At 35.7% G+C, this 18,613-nt stretch overlaps 1 long non-coding RNA gene across 2 annotated transcripts in view; it reads left to right on the top strand.

Annotated features, from left to right (window-relative positions):
• The first annotated feature begins 5,748 nt into the window (after positions 1–5,748).
• The window catches only part of LOC105494764 (uncharacterized), a 30,802-nt gene continuing 17,937 nt past the window's right edge, over positions 5,749–18,613 (top strand). Inside the window, exons 1-2 of one of the 2 annotated variants that reach the window (XR_003021101.2) lie at positions 5,749–5,970; positions 6,745–6,929. This is a non-coding gene — a long non-coding RNA (uncharacterized lncRNA). The remainder of the gene's footprint in view (positions 5,971–6,744; positions 6,930–18,613) is intronic. The other variant, XR_011609333.1, reaches the window with a different exon arrangement.

Here is an 18,613-nt window from a genome sequence, read left to right as displayed (position 1 = left end):
CTGGTATTTTTTTTGAGACAAAGTTTTGCTCTGTCACTCAGGCTGGAGTGCAGTGGCATGATCTCGGCTCACTGCAACCTCCACCTCCCAGGTTCAAGCAATTCTCATGCCTTAGCCTCCCCAGTAGCTGGGGTTACAGGCACGCACCACCACGCCCAGCTAATTTTTTGTATTTTTAGTAGAGACAGGATTTCACCGTGTTGCCCAGGCTGGTCTTGAACTCTTGGGCTCAGGCAATCCACCTGCTTCGGCCTCCCAAAGTGCTGGGTTTACAGGCATGCGCCACCACACCCGACCGAGGGTATTTGTTTTAACAGGGAAACCTGACCAGAACTGAGGTTGCCTAATAGGTAGTGAGCTCCCCGTCACCTGGGTCATGAAAGCCAAGCGTGGGGGACTCTTGAGAAATGACACAGCTAATGAGATAACTTCTGAGTTTTCTTCCAGTTCTGAGATTCCATTGTGCCATGATCTTCCATCATTTTAAAATTAATCATGTGATAATAAAACATAGGAATCCTCCCTTATTGGCAATTGCATTTTCCAGGGTTTCCATTACCTGAGGTCAACCACAGTCTGAAGATATTAAATGGAAAACTCAGAAATAAACAACTCCTAAGTTTAAATTGCATGCCATTCTGAGTAGTTGTCTTGCTTTATTCTGTCCCGGGCAGGAGTCATCCCTTTGTATAGAGTATCCGTGTGTATGTGCTATCTGCCCGCTAGTCAGTCAGTAGCTGTCTTGGTTTATCAGATTGACTGTGTATAGCAATGTTGGGGTTCAGGTAACGCTTATTTTACTAATTATGGCCTCAAAGTGCGAGAGTCGTGATGTGGGCAATTTGAATGTGCCAAAGAGAAGCCATAAAGTACTTCTTTAAGTGAAAAGTTGAAAGTTCTTGACTTAATAAGGAAAGAAAAAAAAAATTGTATGCTGAGGTTGCTAAGATCCATAGTAAGGATGAATCTTCTATCTGTGAAATTGTGAAGAAAGAAAAAAATTTTGCATAATATTTTTGGGCTTGGTATTGTGGTTTCAGGCATCCGCTGGGGGTCTTGGAATGTATCCCCCTTGGATAAGGCGGGATTACTCTATTACAAACATAAAGAAGTAAAGGTAAAAATAATGTAATAGAAACTCATATTGCACCATCCAGATTTAAGATGTTAATATTTTGCTGTATTTGTTGTAGCCTTCTCTTCTTTTTCTCAGGAAGAAAAATCACAGATACAGCTAACAGCGCCCATGTTTTCTTTCCTCCTCAAAGAAAGTTTGCTTAAAGTGTTTAAAAATCACTCTTTATCAGTTTTTATACATTTAATGCATATTTGTATAACCATAACAATAGGTAGGATTGCTTTTTGTGTTCTTAAAACTGACATTAATTGTGTTGTACTGACTTTGTCCTTTTGTAACTGATGTTTCTCATTTAATGTTACATTTTGAGATTTAACCACATCTGTGCGGGAAAACTTAGTTCATTTGTTTCAACAGCTATATAGTAGTTCATTGTATGAATGAACTGCACCTCACTTATTCTCTGTTCACGGACATTTAGATTGCTTCCTAATTTTTCTCGATTACAATATCTAAAAGCAGAATTGCCGGATAATATTATATGCACATCTTCAGGTTTACCAGATATTGACAATTTACTCTTCAAAGTGCTATGCCTGTTTACAGCTCCATCAACAGTGAAAGAGTTCCTGATGCTTCCATCCTCCAAAATCTGTGGTGGTATCAGTCATTTTAATTTTTGCCAATCTGATAGTCACGAAAAGTTGTCTCGGTGTTGCTTACATTTATTTTCTTTCCCTCTTCCACCCTCCTCCTCCAATCCTATGCACACTAGTCATATTGCACTGTCTAGGACCTCCAGACATCCTAGTTTGTTCTTGACTTTGAAAGAAATACTTCTAACATTTCACAATCATACGTGATATTTGCTGTTGGTGTTTGGCAGGCAATTCTTATCATGTTAAGGTTCTCTTCTTAGCTTAAGGGTTTTTTTTTTTTTTTTTTAAATCATGAATTAGTGTTGCTGAATTTCATCAAATGCTTTTTCTAAATCTATTGAGATGATTGCATGGTTTTTCTACCTTAATTTGTTAATCTGGTAAATTAAAATGACAGATTTTCTTTTTGCTTCAGTTCTTTTAAAAATAAGTAAAATATTTCAGATATAATTGAAGCTGTGTATGCTCCTAGTTGATCTCATTCTTTTTCCTTCCTCTCTTGAGGCAAACACCACCCTCACCTCAGTGTTTTTCATTCTCATGCATAGTTTCATACTATTGCTACATATGTTTGCATCATAAACAATATGTGGTGTTGTTCTGCATATTTTCAAAGTTTATGTAAATGGTATCTTACTATGCATATTCTAGAATTTGCTTTTCCATTTTGATAGTTGTAGCTCTAGTTCATTCTAATTGCTACGTGACATTGCATTGTGTTACTATACTACAATTTATTTATTCCTTCTTTTGTTTAGGAACACTGAAGTCATTTCTAACTTTTAGCTATTACAAACAACGGCACAGATAAATATTCTTGTAAAAGACTTTCTGCAAAATGCAAAACTGCCCTGTTGGGCCATAGAATATGCTTTTCTTCAATATTGTTAAATGTGGCTAAATTGCTCCCCAAAGCACGCTCCCAGAAGTATAATTAGAGATCTGTTTTTTCATATCCTGAACAATACTTGGTGTTGTTAGCCTTTTAACGTTTGCTGGCATGATGTCCATAAAATGATGTTTCATTGTTGTTTTAATTTGAATTTCTTCAATTTACTAGTGAGACTGAGAATCATATATATGTGTATATACATAATGTGTGTGTATATATATCACATATATGTGTATACATGTGTGTATATACGTATATGCACACACGTGTGTATATATATATGTATATTCCTCATTTTCACTGCTGATGGCATTTTATCAAATGAATGTTTCACAAAAATTCTACCATTGATTTGTTTCACTCCTCCAGTTTTTGAATATGTCAAACAATATCACTGTAAACATTCCTGTACATGTCTCTGGGCACACACACGCATGAGTTTCTCTAGGGACTATATCTAGGAGAGGAGTTTCTTAATCAGATATGCATATCTTCAGCTTTATTAGAGAATGCCGACTTATTTTCCAAAGAGACTGTTGTGGCTTGTCTTTTACTTTGCATATGATAACTATTGCTGAATAAAGTTTTAAAATAAAAGTTAAATTTATCAATATTTTTCTTTTCTCATAGTGTCTTGTTTGAGAAATTCTCTACCCTGAAGATGTTTTCATGTTGTTTTCTAAATGTCTTAAAGTTTTGCCTTTTCTATTTAGATTTTTAATCTACCCAGAATTAATTTCCACATATAATTAAAAATGTAAGCAGCTAGTTTTATTTTTTTCAATAAGTATGGTCAGTTGTCTCAGTGTCATTTATTGAAGAAGCCATTCCTTCCTTATTGATTTGTGACATAACCTCTGTCACATATCAAGTATCCATTTAAGAGTGGATCTTGTTGTTGAGGTGGTTTTACTTTTATTTGCCATGTTATTTCTTTAATGGCTTAATTTATTCAAGATTCTTATTTCTTCTTGAGCCAATTTTGGTAATTTTTATTTTCTAGAAATGTAAAATTCTTTGTGTTTTCAAATTTTAAAACATAAAGCTGATCATATTCTATTATGATTATTAAAGTCTCTATTTTAGTTATATCCCCTTCTTCATATCTAATTTTGTGTATTTATATGCCTTTTTTGTTTGTTCCCTTGCTTAGTCTTATTGGAAGACTGTTTTATTAGTTTTTCCTTTTAAGAGAAATAGCTTTTGCCTTAGTTGATTCTGTTATTTTCTTGTTTTTTTAATTTTATCAATTTCTACCCTTATTTTTAATATTTACTGTCTTCTGTCTTGTTTTTGTTTACTACAATCTTTTTATTGGTTCTTCAGTTAAATATAACATTTATTTTCTAACTTTATTTTAATTGGTGCATTTACAGTTACAAATTCTCTTGCAGGTACTCTACTAGTTACATAGTTCTAATATGCAAACTTCAATTACAATTCATGTGAAATACTTATAATTTTTATTGTGATGTCCTCTTTCACAGTAAATTATTTAGAAAAGCATTTTACAAATTTCAATGTATGTCTGTTTTGTTTGGATTTAACGTTTATGATTGCTTTCTAATTTAGATTTATTGCCACAGGAGAAAATGATCTATATGATATTGCTTCTTTGTTGAGATTTCCTGTGTGTATAGTATTATATGTGGTCAAATTTTGTAAATAATTCATATGAACTGGAAGAGAATGCGTTCTCTCTGTTTATTGGTTGAAAACTCTATATGCATTTATTAGAAAATATATTGATTTTGTTGTTCAAACATTCTATACCTTAATAACATTTTGTCTATTTGGTATATGGTTTCTTTTTAATTTTTTTTTAGACAGAGTCTCACTCTGTTGCCCAGGCTAGAGTGCAGTGGCACGATCTCAGCTCACTGCAAGCTTTGCCTCCTGGGTTCAAGTGATTCTCCTGCCTCTAACTCCTGAGTAGCTGGGATTACAGGCGTACACTACCTCACTTGGCTAATTTTTGTATTTTTAGTAGAGATGGGGTTTCACCATGTTGGCATGGCTGCTCTGGAACTGCTGACCTCAAGTGATCCACCCGCCTCAGCCTCCTAAAGTGCTAGGATTACAGGCGTGAGCCACTGCACCTGGCCACTTGGTATATGATTTCTAATAGATGTTTGCTGAAATCTCCCATTATGTTTTTATATTGGTTATTTTTTTTCTAATCCTGTCTGTGTCTGTATTGTATGTTTTCAGGTAATTTTTTTAGGTGCATATAAATTCATTATTGATATATTTCCTTGGTGGATTTTTTCTTTATATATAATTCTTTATATATAATATATATATAATTATAATATAATTTTATATATATATAATTAATTAATTAATTAATTTTTTTGAAACAGTGTCTCACTCTGTCGCCCAGGCTAGAGTGCAGTAGAGCGATCTCGGCTCACTGCAAGCTCTGCCTCCTGGGTTCACGCCATTCTCCTGCTTCAGCATCCCGAGTAGCTGGGACTACAGGCGCCCGCCACTATGCCTGGCTAACTTTTTGTATATTTAGTAGAGACGGGGTTTCACCGTGTTAGCCAGGATGGTCTCTATCTCCTGACCTCGTGATCCGCCTGTCTCGGCCTCCCAAAGTGGTGGGATTACAGGCATAAGCCACCGCGCCCGGCCCAATACCTTAAATTTTAGTTTGTCTGATACTAATATTACTACATTAGTTTTGTTGCTGTTGTTAGTAATTTCATGGTGTATATTTTCCATGTCTTCATTTCAACATTTCTAATTAATTTTATTTCAGATGTGTCTCTGTGTTTTACTGGATTTAAATCTAATCATCCAATCTATTTTAGTAGATGGACTTTTAAATTTATTTGTTTATTTTACATTTGTCTTAGCAACAGAGCCTGAAGCAATGTTGAGTCATTAAGAGAGAGAGAAAGGGTAACTGAGGCAAAGGAGAATGGAAAGCATGTGTAAGGACTTCACAGCACAACACGAGACAATGCCAATGCTTGATAGATATACTCACTTGGCCTCTTGGCACATCTCCACACATGCTGTACAGGCATATGCATGCCTTGGAAAAGTCCATTGAAGGGAACCAAAGAGAAGGCATTTACCTGTTGGCTCTGTTCTATCTCTTATCTCTAATTGGGCCTTTTGCCCCTTGGGGATGTAACTCTTTTGAACTTCAGGCTGAGTTACCTGGTTCATGCATTGTGACATAAAGTGCCAATGGAGTGGGAGAAGACAGAGACAGTGGGTAGCGGCCTCCAGCCACAGACCCAACAGAGTTGACTGTCACTTGGCAGTAACTGTAAGAAAGGCAAGAGGCTGAGTGTCTGGGAGACAGGTGAGGCCAAGAGAATTTGAGGGTATGTGCAAGATGCATCTCCTACAACATTTATTGTAACAATCTATATATTTGCATATTTTTTAACCAACTTTTTCTGTGCTTTGTTTTCTGTTCTTTTTTTTTTTCTCCTTTTCTTGCATTCTGTTGAACCGAAAATGTTTTCCACATCCGTTCTTCCCCTACATACCCTTTTTCCCCTCTGTAGTGATTTGGAAAATAGACTGTATTTTTCATTTTATTGTGGTTATCCTTGAATTTTTATATAATTAATTGCATACATATGCTTAAGTATTCATTTTTTTCTAACAGATTTAAGTCATTCAGTATTTCTATCCTCTTCCCAAACATGACACAGACTTTAACTAACTTTAATCACTAATTGAACATCATTCTCATCTAGTTATTATTATTTCTAGTCATAGTTTTGCCTATTAATAAAAAATTATCTCTTTCAGTTAATAATTAAATTTACTGACATATTTTGTTTTCTAGCTCATTAGCTTCCCTCTAAATTCAGTTGTCTCCTTGCTGAAGTATATCCTTTAAGTTCTTTTTTTTTGTTTTTGTTTTTGTTTTTTTAAAGAGACATTATCTTTTTAGATTTATGGAAAAAGTTGAGAAGATAGTTGAGATTTTCAAAATATCCTCTATGGTTTCCCCTATTTTAACATCTCACATTAGTGGGAAATTCTTGTTATAATTAAGGAACCACTATTGACACATAATTGTTAACTAGAGTCATACTTTATCCAAATTTCCTTAGTTTTTATCTAATGTTGTTTTTCTGTCCCAGGACTTCATCCAGAATACCATATCACATTTAGTAAGAGAGTTTTGAGGAATAATGGCCAAGTATTTTGTAGGATGCCTCACGATGGGAATTTGTCTGCTGTTTTTCTCATAATAAGACTGGGGCCATGGGTTACTCGGAGACAGACTACAGAGACAAAGTGCCGTCTTCACTGCATCATGTCAAAGGTACATAATATACTATCAACACGATTTATGACTGTTGATAGTGGCCTTGATCACCTGGTTGAGGTGGTGTGTCAGGTTTCTCCACAGTCAAGTTATCCTCTCCTGCCTCCTCCGTAGTGTATTGTTTGGAAGGAAGTTGCTATGTGCAGCTGACACTTAAAGAGTGGGAAGTTATGCTCCCCTTCCTTGAGGGTGGAGTATCTCTAATTTATTCAATTGCTTATTTATGTAAGCATGGACTCAGAAATATTTATTTTTTCACTTTGGATTAGAATATGGCATACCTTATTTGTTTTGTTGTTCAAATTGTTCCAGCTTTGGCCATTGGGAGCTCTTTCCATTGGCTCTTGTCCTCCTCTGATACACCTCCATCATAGGCTGTTGTTCAACACTTCCCTATTTTATGGCACTATGAGAAGTTCCAGGATCATCTTGTATATTTCTTTCCCCAGTCCTAGAATCAACTATTTCTCAAAGATTCGTGGTTTCTTTATTGGAGGACGATGTTAGAAACCAAGATCTAGGCATTAGGTGTGCTTGTTGCTACTGAGGTGTCATTTCTTTTATGCCCTTTCAACTGATAGCACAAACATTTTTATGTTAACCCACGCATACATATACTGATCAGGTGCAGTGACTCATGCCTATAATCCTAGAACTTTGAGAGGCCAAGGCAGATGGATCACTTGCACTTAGGAGTTCGAGACCAGCCTGGGCAAAATGGCAACACCCTGTCTCTACAGAAAATACAAAAATTTGCTGGGTGTGGAGGTGCATGCCTGTAGTCCAAGTTACTTGGGAGGCTGAGGCAGGATTGCTTGAGCCTAGGAGGTGGAGGTTGCAGTGAGCCGAGGTCGTGCCACTGCACTCCAGCCTGGGCAACAGAGTAAGTAAGACCCTGTCTCAAAAAAACCCCAAAAAGCCAAAAAGCACAGTATATTAGTCTGGGTTCTTCAGAGAGGCAGAACCAATGGTAAATATATTATTATAAGGAATTGGTTCACATGGTTATAGAAACTGAGAAGTCCAAGATCTGAAGTTGGCAAGCTGGAAACCCAGGAGAACTGATGTTGTAAATTCCAGTCTAAGTCTGAGTCTGAGTCCAAAGGAAGGAGACTAGTGTCCCAGTCTGAAGAGAGTCAGTCAGAAATAATTATTTTTAAACGCACAAACACATTTGTTTATTAACCAAAGGAATAACCCTAATTAACCCAACACTTTGAAATAGTTGCAAGCTTTGCAAAAAATTGGTGCAATGGCCAAAACAAGAATTTTTTCTTATTCAGCCTTTTCTTCTATTCAGGCCTTCAACAGATTGAATGAGGCCCACACACACTGGGGAGAACAATCTGCTTTACTCCATCTACTGATTCACATGTTAATCTCATCTAGAAACACTCTCACAGACACACCCAGAAGTAATGTTTAACCAAATGTCTGGACACCCCGTGACCCAGTCACATTGAGACACATAAGATTATAACATAATATTTCTGTAATTACTTAGAAAAAAAACTCTTCTGAAATTCACATGGAACCAAAAAAGAGCCCAAAGAGCCAAAGTAATCCTAAGCAAAAAGAACAAAGCTGCAGACATCACGTTGCCTGACTTCAAACTATACCTCAAGGCCACCGTAACCAAAACAGCATGGTACTAGTATAAACACAGACACATAGGTCAATGGAATACATAGAGAACTCAGAAATAAAGCCACATATCTGCTTTCACAGTTACTGAACTAATTTACATTCTCACCAGCCATCTGATCTTCAACAAAGTTGACAAAAATAAACAATGGGGAAAGGATTCCCTATTCAATAAATGGTGCTGGGATAACTGGCTAGCCATATGCAGAAGAATGAAACTGGACCCCTACCTTTTACCATATGCAAAAATTAACTCAAAAGTTGATTGGATTAAGACTTACGTGTAAGACTTAAAACTTTAAAAATCCTAGAAGAAAAAATCTAGGAAATACCCTTCTGGACACTGGCCTTGGCAAATAATTTGTGACTAAGTCCACAAAAGCAATTGCAACAAAAAGAAGAATTGACAAGTGGGATCTAATTAAACTAAAGAGCTCCTGCGCAGCATAAGAAAATATCAACAGAGTAAAAAGTCAACCTACACAATGGGAGAAAATATTTACAAACTATGCACCCAATAAAGATCTATCTATGAAGATCTATCCAGAATCTATACGGAACTTAATTCAACAAGGAAAAAATAAGTAACCCCTTAAGAAGTGGGCAAAGGACATGAACAGATACTTCTCAGAAGAAGACATACGAGTGGCCAACAAATACATGAAAAAATGTTCAACATTGCTAATCATTGGAGAAATGCAAATTAAAACCACAATGAGATACCATCTCACACAGTCAGAATGGCTATTACTAAAATGTCAAAAAATAACATGTTGATGAGGCTGCAGAGAAAAGGGAAAGCTTACACACAGCTGGTGAGAATGTAAATTAGTTCAGTAACTGTGGAAAGCAGTTTGGAGATTTCTCAAAGAACTAAAAATGTAACTACCATTCAACCCAGCAATCTCATTACTGGGTATATACCCAAAGAAAAATAAATCATCCTACCAAAAGGACACATGTACCCGTATGTTTATTGCAGGAGTATTCACAATAGCAAAGACATAGACTCAACCTAGGTGCCCATCAGTGGTGGACTGGATAAAGAAAATGTGGTACATACATATCATGAAATACTAGGCAGCCATAAAAAAGAGTAAAATCATGTCCTTGCAGCAACATGGATGGAGCTTGAGGCCATTGTTCTAAGTAAATTAATTGAGAAACAGAAAACCAAATACCACATGTTCTCATTTATAAGTGGGAGCTAAACATTGCGTACACATGGATATAAAGATGGGAAAAATAGACATTAGAGACTACTAGAGTAAGGGGTGGGAATGGTTGAAAAACTACATATTGTATACTATGCTCACTACCTGAGTGACAGGATCAATTATAACCCAAGCCTCAGCATCACACAACATATCCATGCAGCGAACCTACACATGTACCCTGAATTTAAAAGTTGATATTTAAATAATAAAATAAACCACTTAACAAACAAAAATTTCTGTAATTAACCATTTGTGCCTATATTAAGCTAATCATGAGTTCATATTAATATCTCCAACTCTAATCCTTGGGTTACTCTAGTCTCCCCCTTTTATCTGTAAACTCCCACCTCAAACATGAGAAACCTGGCCGCCAACATCCACCATCCATTTACTTAGTTGTCCAGTTCCAATACACACGTACAGTGGTACTAGAAACTTTAAAGCATACCCTGTGAGAAACAATAACTTCATCCAGTAGAGGGAAGAGTGCTACAATGCCTTTAGTCTTAAAGAATACTAATTTCCAAAGTTACTTAGGTCAACACCTGGATCTCTCACCCTCTTCAGTGAGGTTGTTTTTACAATACCGGTAAATTCTCTTATCACAGTCTGCATTCCTTTCTGGGATTCCCTTCCTCCTAATTGACTTTTAAAAATTTGTGTGCCTTAAGTTTTCCTTCTGCTGTCAAGTTCTATGGGTTTGAGAAATGCCTATTGTAATGCATTCACCATTACAGTATCATACAGTATAGTTTCTCTGCTCTAACAAATACCCCATGTATCACCTATTTATTGCTCCCTTCTACCCCCAAACCCTCGGCACACATGGATCATTTTTCTTTGTCTATGGTTTTGCTTTTTCCAGAATGTCATATAATTTGAATCATATACAATATAGTATTTTCATAGTGTCTTCTTTCATTTAATAATGGACATTTAAGTTTTCTCCAAATCTTTTTGTGGCTTGATAGCTCACATTTTTTTTTAATTGCTATATGATACTCCATTGTATGGATGTACCACCGTTTGTTTTTCCATTCACATATCAAAGGAAACCTTGGTTGCATACAGTTTTTGGAGATTGTGAATAAAACTTCTATAAACATTCCCATGCAGGATTTTGTGGGAACATAAAATTTCAAATCGATTTAAATACCTAGGAGTGTGATTTCTGGATTGTAAGGCTATGTTTAGCTTTGTAAGACACTGCCAAACTGTCTTCCAAAGTGGCTGAACCATTTTACATTCCCACCATCAATGAATGATATAGTTCCTGTTGTTCCACATCCTCACCAACATTTGGTATTGTCAGTTAAATATTTGAAAAAATTTTAGCCATTGTAATACGTGTGTAGTGGTATCCTATTACTGTTTTAATTTGCAATTCTATGATGACAAATGAAGTTGAACATAATTTCATATGCTTATTTTTCATTTGCATATCTTCTTTGGTGAGGTGTCTGTTCACATCTTTGCCAATATTTAATTAGGTTGTTTGTTTTCTTATTGTTAAGTTTTAAGAGTTTTTTGATGTATATTTTGGATGTACAGCTACTATGTGTTTTGCAAATATTTTCTCCCAGTCTGTGGCTTGTCCTTTAATTCTCTTAACTGTATCTTTCACAGAGCAAAAATTTCAATTTTAATAAAGTTTAATGTGTCAATTTTTTCCTTTATGGTGTGATAATGTAAAATATATATTTAGTCTTTGTCGCCTTTCCCTAACTATACAAATCCTAAAATCCTTAGACTCTTTAAAGTTATTTTTTTGTATGCTAATGGTTAACTGATGGTTAGCAACCTCTACATAGCTTTAGGATGGGGGCTGGTCACTAGAAAGACCAAGGCATAATTAGAGGGTTGAAACTTTTATCTCCACCCCCACCCTCCTGAGAGGGCAGAAGGGCTGAAGGTTAAGTTGATCATCAGTAGTCAGTGATTTAATCAATTATGCCTATGTAATGAAGCTTCTGTAAAAATCCAAAAGGAATGGATTTGGAAAGCTTCCACATAGGCCTCTACATGGGAGTTCCCAAAGAGTGGCACACCCAGTGGGGTCATGGATGCTCCATGCCCTTTCTTCCATATCTCACACTATGCATCTCTTCATCTGTATCCTTTGTAATTTCCTTTATAATAAACTGGTAAACATGTTTCCCTGAGTTCTGTGAGCCACTGTAGCAAATTAATCGAACCCAAAGAGGAGGTTGTGGGAATCCCAACTTAAAGCTGGTTATTTGGAAGTTCTGGAGGCTTGGATTTATGACTGGTACCTGAAGGAGGGGCAGTCTTGTGGGACTGAGCCCTCAACTTGTGGGATTTGGCCCTTACCTTCAGGTAGATAGAGTCAGAAGTGAATTGGAGGACATCCAGATGGTGTCTGCTGCAGAACTGATCGCTTGCTTGGTGTGTGAGAAAAATCTTGCACACATTTGGTCACAGAAGTTCTCTGTGTTGATTATTGTGTTAAGTGAGAGAATAGGAAAAACACAGTTTCATGTGTGTTTTTCCACTGTCATATAAATTGTGCTTTTGGTGTGGTATTTAAAATGTCATTGCCAAACACAATGTCACTTAAATTTTGTCTTAGGTTTTCTTCTAGCATTTTATAGTATTGCATTTTATATTTAGGTTTGTGCACTCATAAAAATTGAGTTAATTTTTCTGAAAGGTTTAAGGTCTGAATCTGGATTCTTTTTTTTTCTTTTTCATTTGGAAATCCAATTGTTTCAGTACCATTTTTGAAAAGACTACCCTTTGATAGTCTTTTCAAAGATCAGTTGACTATGTTTGCATGGATTTACTTCTGAGCTTCCTATTCTTTCCCATTGGTCTATGTATCACTCTTTTGTCAATACCATACTATCTTGATTAATTTAAACTTATAGTAAGTCTTGGGATTGAGTAGTGTCTGTCCCCCACGTTTGTCGTTGTTCATGTGTTGACTTTTCTGAGTCTTTTGCCTTTCCATACACGCTTTAGAATCAGTTTGTTGATATCCACAAAATACCATTCTGGGATCTTGATTGAGACTGAGATTGACCAATCTGGAAAGAATTGACATCTTAGCAATTCTGAGTCTTGCTATTTATGAACATGAAATGTCTCTCCATTTATTTAGATCTTTGGTTTCTTTCATCATAATTTTGTAGTTTTCCTTATATAGATCCTGTACATGTTTTGCTAGGTTTATATCTAATTTAACTTTTTGATATTGAAAATTATACTGTGCTTTAAAGTTCAAAGTTAAATTATGCTCTCTCTATATCTATATACATATATATGCTAATGATTTTGTATATGATTTTTTTTTTTTTTTTTGAGACGGAGTCTGGCTGTGTCACCCAGGCTGGAGTGCAGTGGTACGATCTTGGCTCACTGCAACCTCCGCCTCCCAGATTCATGCCATTCTCCTGCCTCAGCCTCCCAAGCAGGTGGGACTACAGGCACCTGGCACAACGCCCAGCTAATTTTTTTTATATTTTTAGTAGAGACGGGGTTTCACTGTGTTAGCCAGGATGGTCTTGATCTCCTGAACTCGTGATCTGCCCGCCTCGGCCTCCCAAAGTGCTGGGATTATAGGCATGAGCCACCATGCCTGGTGATTTTGTATATTATTCTTATATTCTGCAACTTTGCCATAATCATTTACTAATTCTAGGGTTTCTTTTTTTTTTTTTTTTTTTTGGCTGATTCTTTGGAATTTTTTACATAGACAATCATGTTATCTGCAAGAAAAGGTAGCTTTATTTCTTTCTTCCTAATTTATATACATTTTATTTCCTTTTCTTATCTTGTTGCATTAGCTAGGACTTCCATTCAATGTTAAATGGAAGAAGTGAGAGGGGAGAGCCTTGCCTTTTTTGCAATCTTAGGGGAAAACATCAATTTGTTTTTTTTGCTGTTAAGTATGTTAGCTATAGCTTTTTTTTTTTTGTAGTTTTAAAAAAATAGAGTTGAGGAAGTCCTCTATTCCTAATTATTTACGTTTAAAAAAACAATTAATGTTGGGGTTGTCAAATGCTTTTTCTGCATCAATTGATATAATCATGTGATTTTACCTATTTATTTTGTTGATGGGGTGGATAACATCACTTGACTTTTTAATGTTGAACCAGGCTTGTATATACCTTGAATAAATCCTACTTGATTATGGTATATAAATTTTTTTATACATTGTTGGATTTGACTTGCTAATATTTTGTTGAAGATTTTTGCATCTATGTTCATGAAAGATACTGGTCTATAGCTTTTCTTTCTTGTAATGTCTTTATCCAGTTTTGGTGTTAGAATAATACTGGTCTCACAGAATTAGTTAAGAGAGGTTCCCTTGGCTGCTATTTTCTGGAAAAGATTGTGAAAAATTGATATAAATTCTTTCTTAAATTTTGGTAGAATTCACCAGTGAACCCATCTAAAACTGGTGCTTTCTTTTTTGAAAGGATATTAATTATTGACTTAATTTCTTTAATAGATCTCTTTAATAATCTGTTCAGATTATCTAGTTCTCCTATTGTGAACTTTGGTAGCTCATGTTGTTCCAAGAATTTGTCCATTTCATCTAAGTTATCAAACTTATGGTTGTGTAGGTATTCATATATTTATTATCTTTTTGATGTCCATGGGATCAATAGTGGTGACTCCTCCTTTACTTCTAATATCAGTAATTTTTGTTTTTTCTCTTTTTCCCTTTGTTAGCCCAGCTAGAGCTTTATCAATTTTATTGATCTTTTCCACGACAGCATTTGGTTTTGTTGATTTCTCTATTTTCCTGCTTTCAATTTCACTGATTTTGGTTCTAATTATTACTTATTTTCTTATGCTTATTTTAGGATTACATTGATCTCTTCTTCTCTAATTTCCTAAGGTGGAAGCTTAGATTATTGATTTTTTTAGATCCTTCTTCTTTTCTAACATTTGCATTCAATGCTATAAATTTCCCTCTAACTGCTGTTTTTACTGCATTCCATAAATTTTGGTAAGTTGTGTTTTCGCTTTCATCTAGTTTGAATATTTAAAAATTTCTCTTAAGATTTCTTCTTTAACTCATGTGTTATTTAGATGTGTCTTGTTTAATCTGTAAGTATTTGAGGCTATTTTACTGTTATTGATTTCCAGTTTAATTATATTACAGCGTGAGAGCAGACATTGTATAATTTCTATTCTTTTAAATTTGTTAAGATTTGTTTTATGACCCAGGATGTGTTCCATCTTGGTGAATGATTCATGTGAGCATGTGAAGAAGGATTCTGCTGTTATTGAATGAAGTAGTTGATAGATGTCAATTATATCTAGTTGATTAATCTAATCAATTGATAGTGCTGTTGAGTTCAAATATGTCCTTACTGATTTTCTGCCTACTTGATCTATAAATTACTGAAAGAGGAGTGTTGAAGACTCCAACTACAATACTTGGCAGTTCTACTAGTTTTTGTCTCATGTATTTTAACAAACTGTTGTTTGGTGCACACATGTTAAGGGCTGTTATGTCTTCTCTTGTTTTAATTGAGCATTTTATATGATTCCATTTTCTCTCCTCTCCTAGCATAACAATTATACTTCTTTTAAAAAACATTTGTGACTGCCAGACGCAGGAGCTCATGCCTGTAATCCTAGCACTTTGGGAGGCCAAGGCGGGTGGATCACCTGAGGTCAGGAGTTCGAGATCAGCCTGGCCAACATGGTGAAACCCCATCTCTGCTAAAAATACAAAAATTAGTCAAGTGTAGCGGTGGGCACCTGTAATTCCAGCTACTCAGGAGGCTGAGGCAGGAGAATCACTTGAACCCGGGAGACGGAGGCTGCAGTGAGCTGAGATCGAACCATTGCACTCTAACCTGGGTGACAAGAGCGAAATTCTGTCTCAAAACAAAACAAACAAACAAAAAAAGTTTGTGGTTTCCCTAGAGTTTGCAGTATGCATTTACAACTAGTCTAATCTTACTCTCGAGTAATACTATGCTTACTCTGATGAGAAGTATGCTATGCTTCTTTCTGATAAGGAGCCTTCACAGGTAGGGAAGATACCTTATAGCAGAGTGTGTTAGTCCATTTTCACACTGCTACAAAGAACTACATGAGACTGGGTAATCTGCAAACAAAAGAGGTTTAATTGACTCACAGTTTTTCATGGCTGGGGAGGCCTCAGGAAACGTACAATCATGGCAGAAAGCGAAGGAGGAGCAAGGCGTATATGACATGGCAGCAGGAAAGAGAGAATGCAGGGGAAACTGCCACTTTTAAACCATCAGATCTCATGAGAACTTCCTCACTCTCACAAGAACAGCATGGGGGAAACTGCCCCCATGATCCAATCACCTCCCACCAGGACCCTCCCTCAACATGTGGTGGATTACACTTCGAGATGAGATTTGAGTGGGACACAGAGTCAAACGATATCACAGAGTATTCCCAACTTCCCTCTCTTGTCCCTCAATACATGGCTGTCATTCATTTCACTTTTCATATACTATAATCATCTAATACATAGCTACTGTTATTACTTTGAAGAGTTATCTATTAAAGCAATTAACAATAAGAAAAATAAAATATTTTACCTTAATTTATTCCTTCTTTAATGCTCTATCTCTATGTAGGTTTAAATTTCTGACTTACATTATTTTTCCTCTTCCTGAAGAAACTCTTCTTTAAACATTTCTTGCAGTGCAGGTATACTGGTATAAATTTTCTCAGATTTCATTTGTTTGAGAAAGTATTTCTTCATTTTTGAAGGATAATTTCATTGAATATACAGTTCTAGATTCTTTCACTTTCAACGGTCTAAATATTTTCCTCTGTTCTCTTTCAGTTTGCATAGATTCTGATGAGAAGTCCAATGTATTTCTTGTCCTTGTTCCTCTATAGGTAAAGTGTTCCTTTTCCTCTGCTGTTTTCAGGATTTTTGTCTTTGTCTTTCTGCAGTTTGAATGTGACATGTCTACGGATAGCTGTTTTGGGATTCTTCCTGCTTGGTGTTCTCTGAGCTTCCTGGATCTGTGTTTTGGTGTTATTAATTTTGAAAAATTTCTGGCCTAATGGAATAGTTCTTCTGTTCCCTCTTTCTTCTCCTTCTCATATTCCAGTTACCCATATGTTGCAACTTTTGAGTTGTCACATGGTTCTTGAATATTCTGTTCTCTTTCTTATTCTTTTGTTCTTTTTGCATTTGAGTTTGAGAAGCATTCATTGACATATTTTCAATTTGTGATTCTTCCCTTGACTATGTCTAGGTTAAGAATGAGCCCATGAAAGACATTCCTCACTTCTGTTACAATGTGGCTTTTTTTATTTATAGCATTTTCTTTTGATACTTTCTTAGCATTTTCATCTCTCTGCTTATATTACCCATCTGTTCTTTCATGTTGTTTACTTTTTTCATTCTTAGTCTGATAATTCCAAAATTTTGCTATGTCTGTGCTCTGATGATTGCTGTCTGATGATTGCTGTCTATTTAAATAATATTTTTTCTTGATTTTTATTATGCTGTATAATTTTTTTGTTGAAAGTATGACATGATATATCAGGTAATAGAAACTAAGGGAAATAGGCCTTTAGTATGAGGTTTTGTGCTAACCTGGCTGGGAGTTGGGCTGTGTTTAATGTTTGCCGTGGCTATAGGTGTTAAAGTCTTCCATTTCCTTGAGTGTACTTGAAATTTACCTGTTGTTTTTAGACTTCCCTAAAACCCCCTTCTTAAATAGAATCTGAACATCTCAGCTGTACATAATCTACTGTTATTACGCTGGAACCCTGTTGATATGGTGGTGAGGTATGGGGTGAAAATTATAGGGTCCTATAATTCTATAACCGTCAGTATTTTAGTGGGCCTGTGTCCCTGAACTGTGACCATCACAAGTGTTCCTCAGCTTTTTTTTCTCCTAAGATGAGAGAGCAAGTCTAAAGGGGGTTGGAGTTAGATAATTTCCCTTTCCCCACATCAGATAAAGCTCTGATAAAGTCTTTCCATTGATGACTGGGCCTTTGTTAAGGAGAATGCTCTGGGTATGTTTCAAAAGTGTTACTTTTCCTTTATCCCTTCCAAAAACATGGGATTTTAAAAAATTGACTCTTCACCATGACAATTTGATGAGGTTCATGGAGGTAAAACTGAGAAAGTTTGAGGCCCCCAAAACTGCAGCTCTGAGGAGTTTCTCATGCTAGCCTATACTCTACTTCTAGCAATTCATCAAAGTTACAATTTAAGGGTAGATACCAGCTTATGGCTCCAAGAGCTTCCTTTCCAGGTAAGCTGATCTTGGCTGTGATTTTTTTTGTATTTACCTATCTCTCCAGATTTTGGAGTGGTGATTTTTTTTCTGTGCCCTTAATTCTCTGCTTATTGTAAGAAGGCAATGGTTTTCAGTTTTTTCAGCATTTTTATTGTTGTAAGGATGGGAGTTCCACTTTTACATGTCAGAGATAAAACTGCAAGTCTTAAATTGTTCTTTTAATGAGTTAGGAAACTCATAGTCTTTGTATGCCCGAAAAAGGCTTCACCCCATCATTTGGAATGCTAGTTTATCTAGGTATAAAATGCAAGCTTGCCAGGTATTTTCACTCAGCACTTTGAAGTTACTACTTTACTGTATTTTTGCCATCTATTATTGTTGCTGAGAATTTTTGTTGTCACTCTAGTATCATTCTTTTATAAAGTATCTGTTTTTTCTTCTGGCAACTCTTAACCTGTTAGTTTTTTCCTTAATGCTTTACAGTATTTCTATAATATGTCTCTAGATATAGAATTATTTTTATTTAATCCATTTTTGATATAATTAATGCTATTTTCTTTAAAAGTGAAAAATTCTCATTTCTGATACATTT

The sequence above is a fragment of the Macaca nemestrina genome, chromosome 1 (assembly GCF_043159975.1).
Source record: "Macaca nemestrina isolate mMacNem1 chromosome 1, mMacNem.hap1, whole genome shotgun sequence".
Taxonomy (NCBI): Eukaryota; Metazoa; Chordata; class Mammalia; order Primates; family Cercopithecidae; genus Macaca; species Macaca nemestrina.
This window is presented reverse-complemented; position numbering and strand designations above follow the sequence as displayed.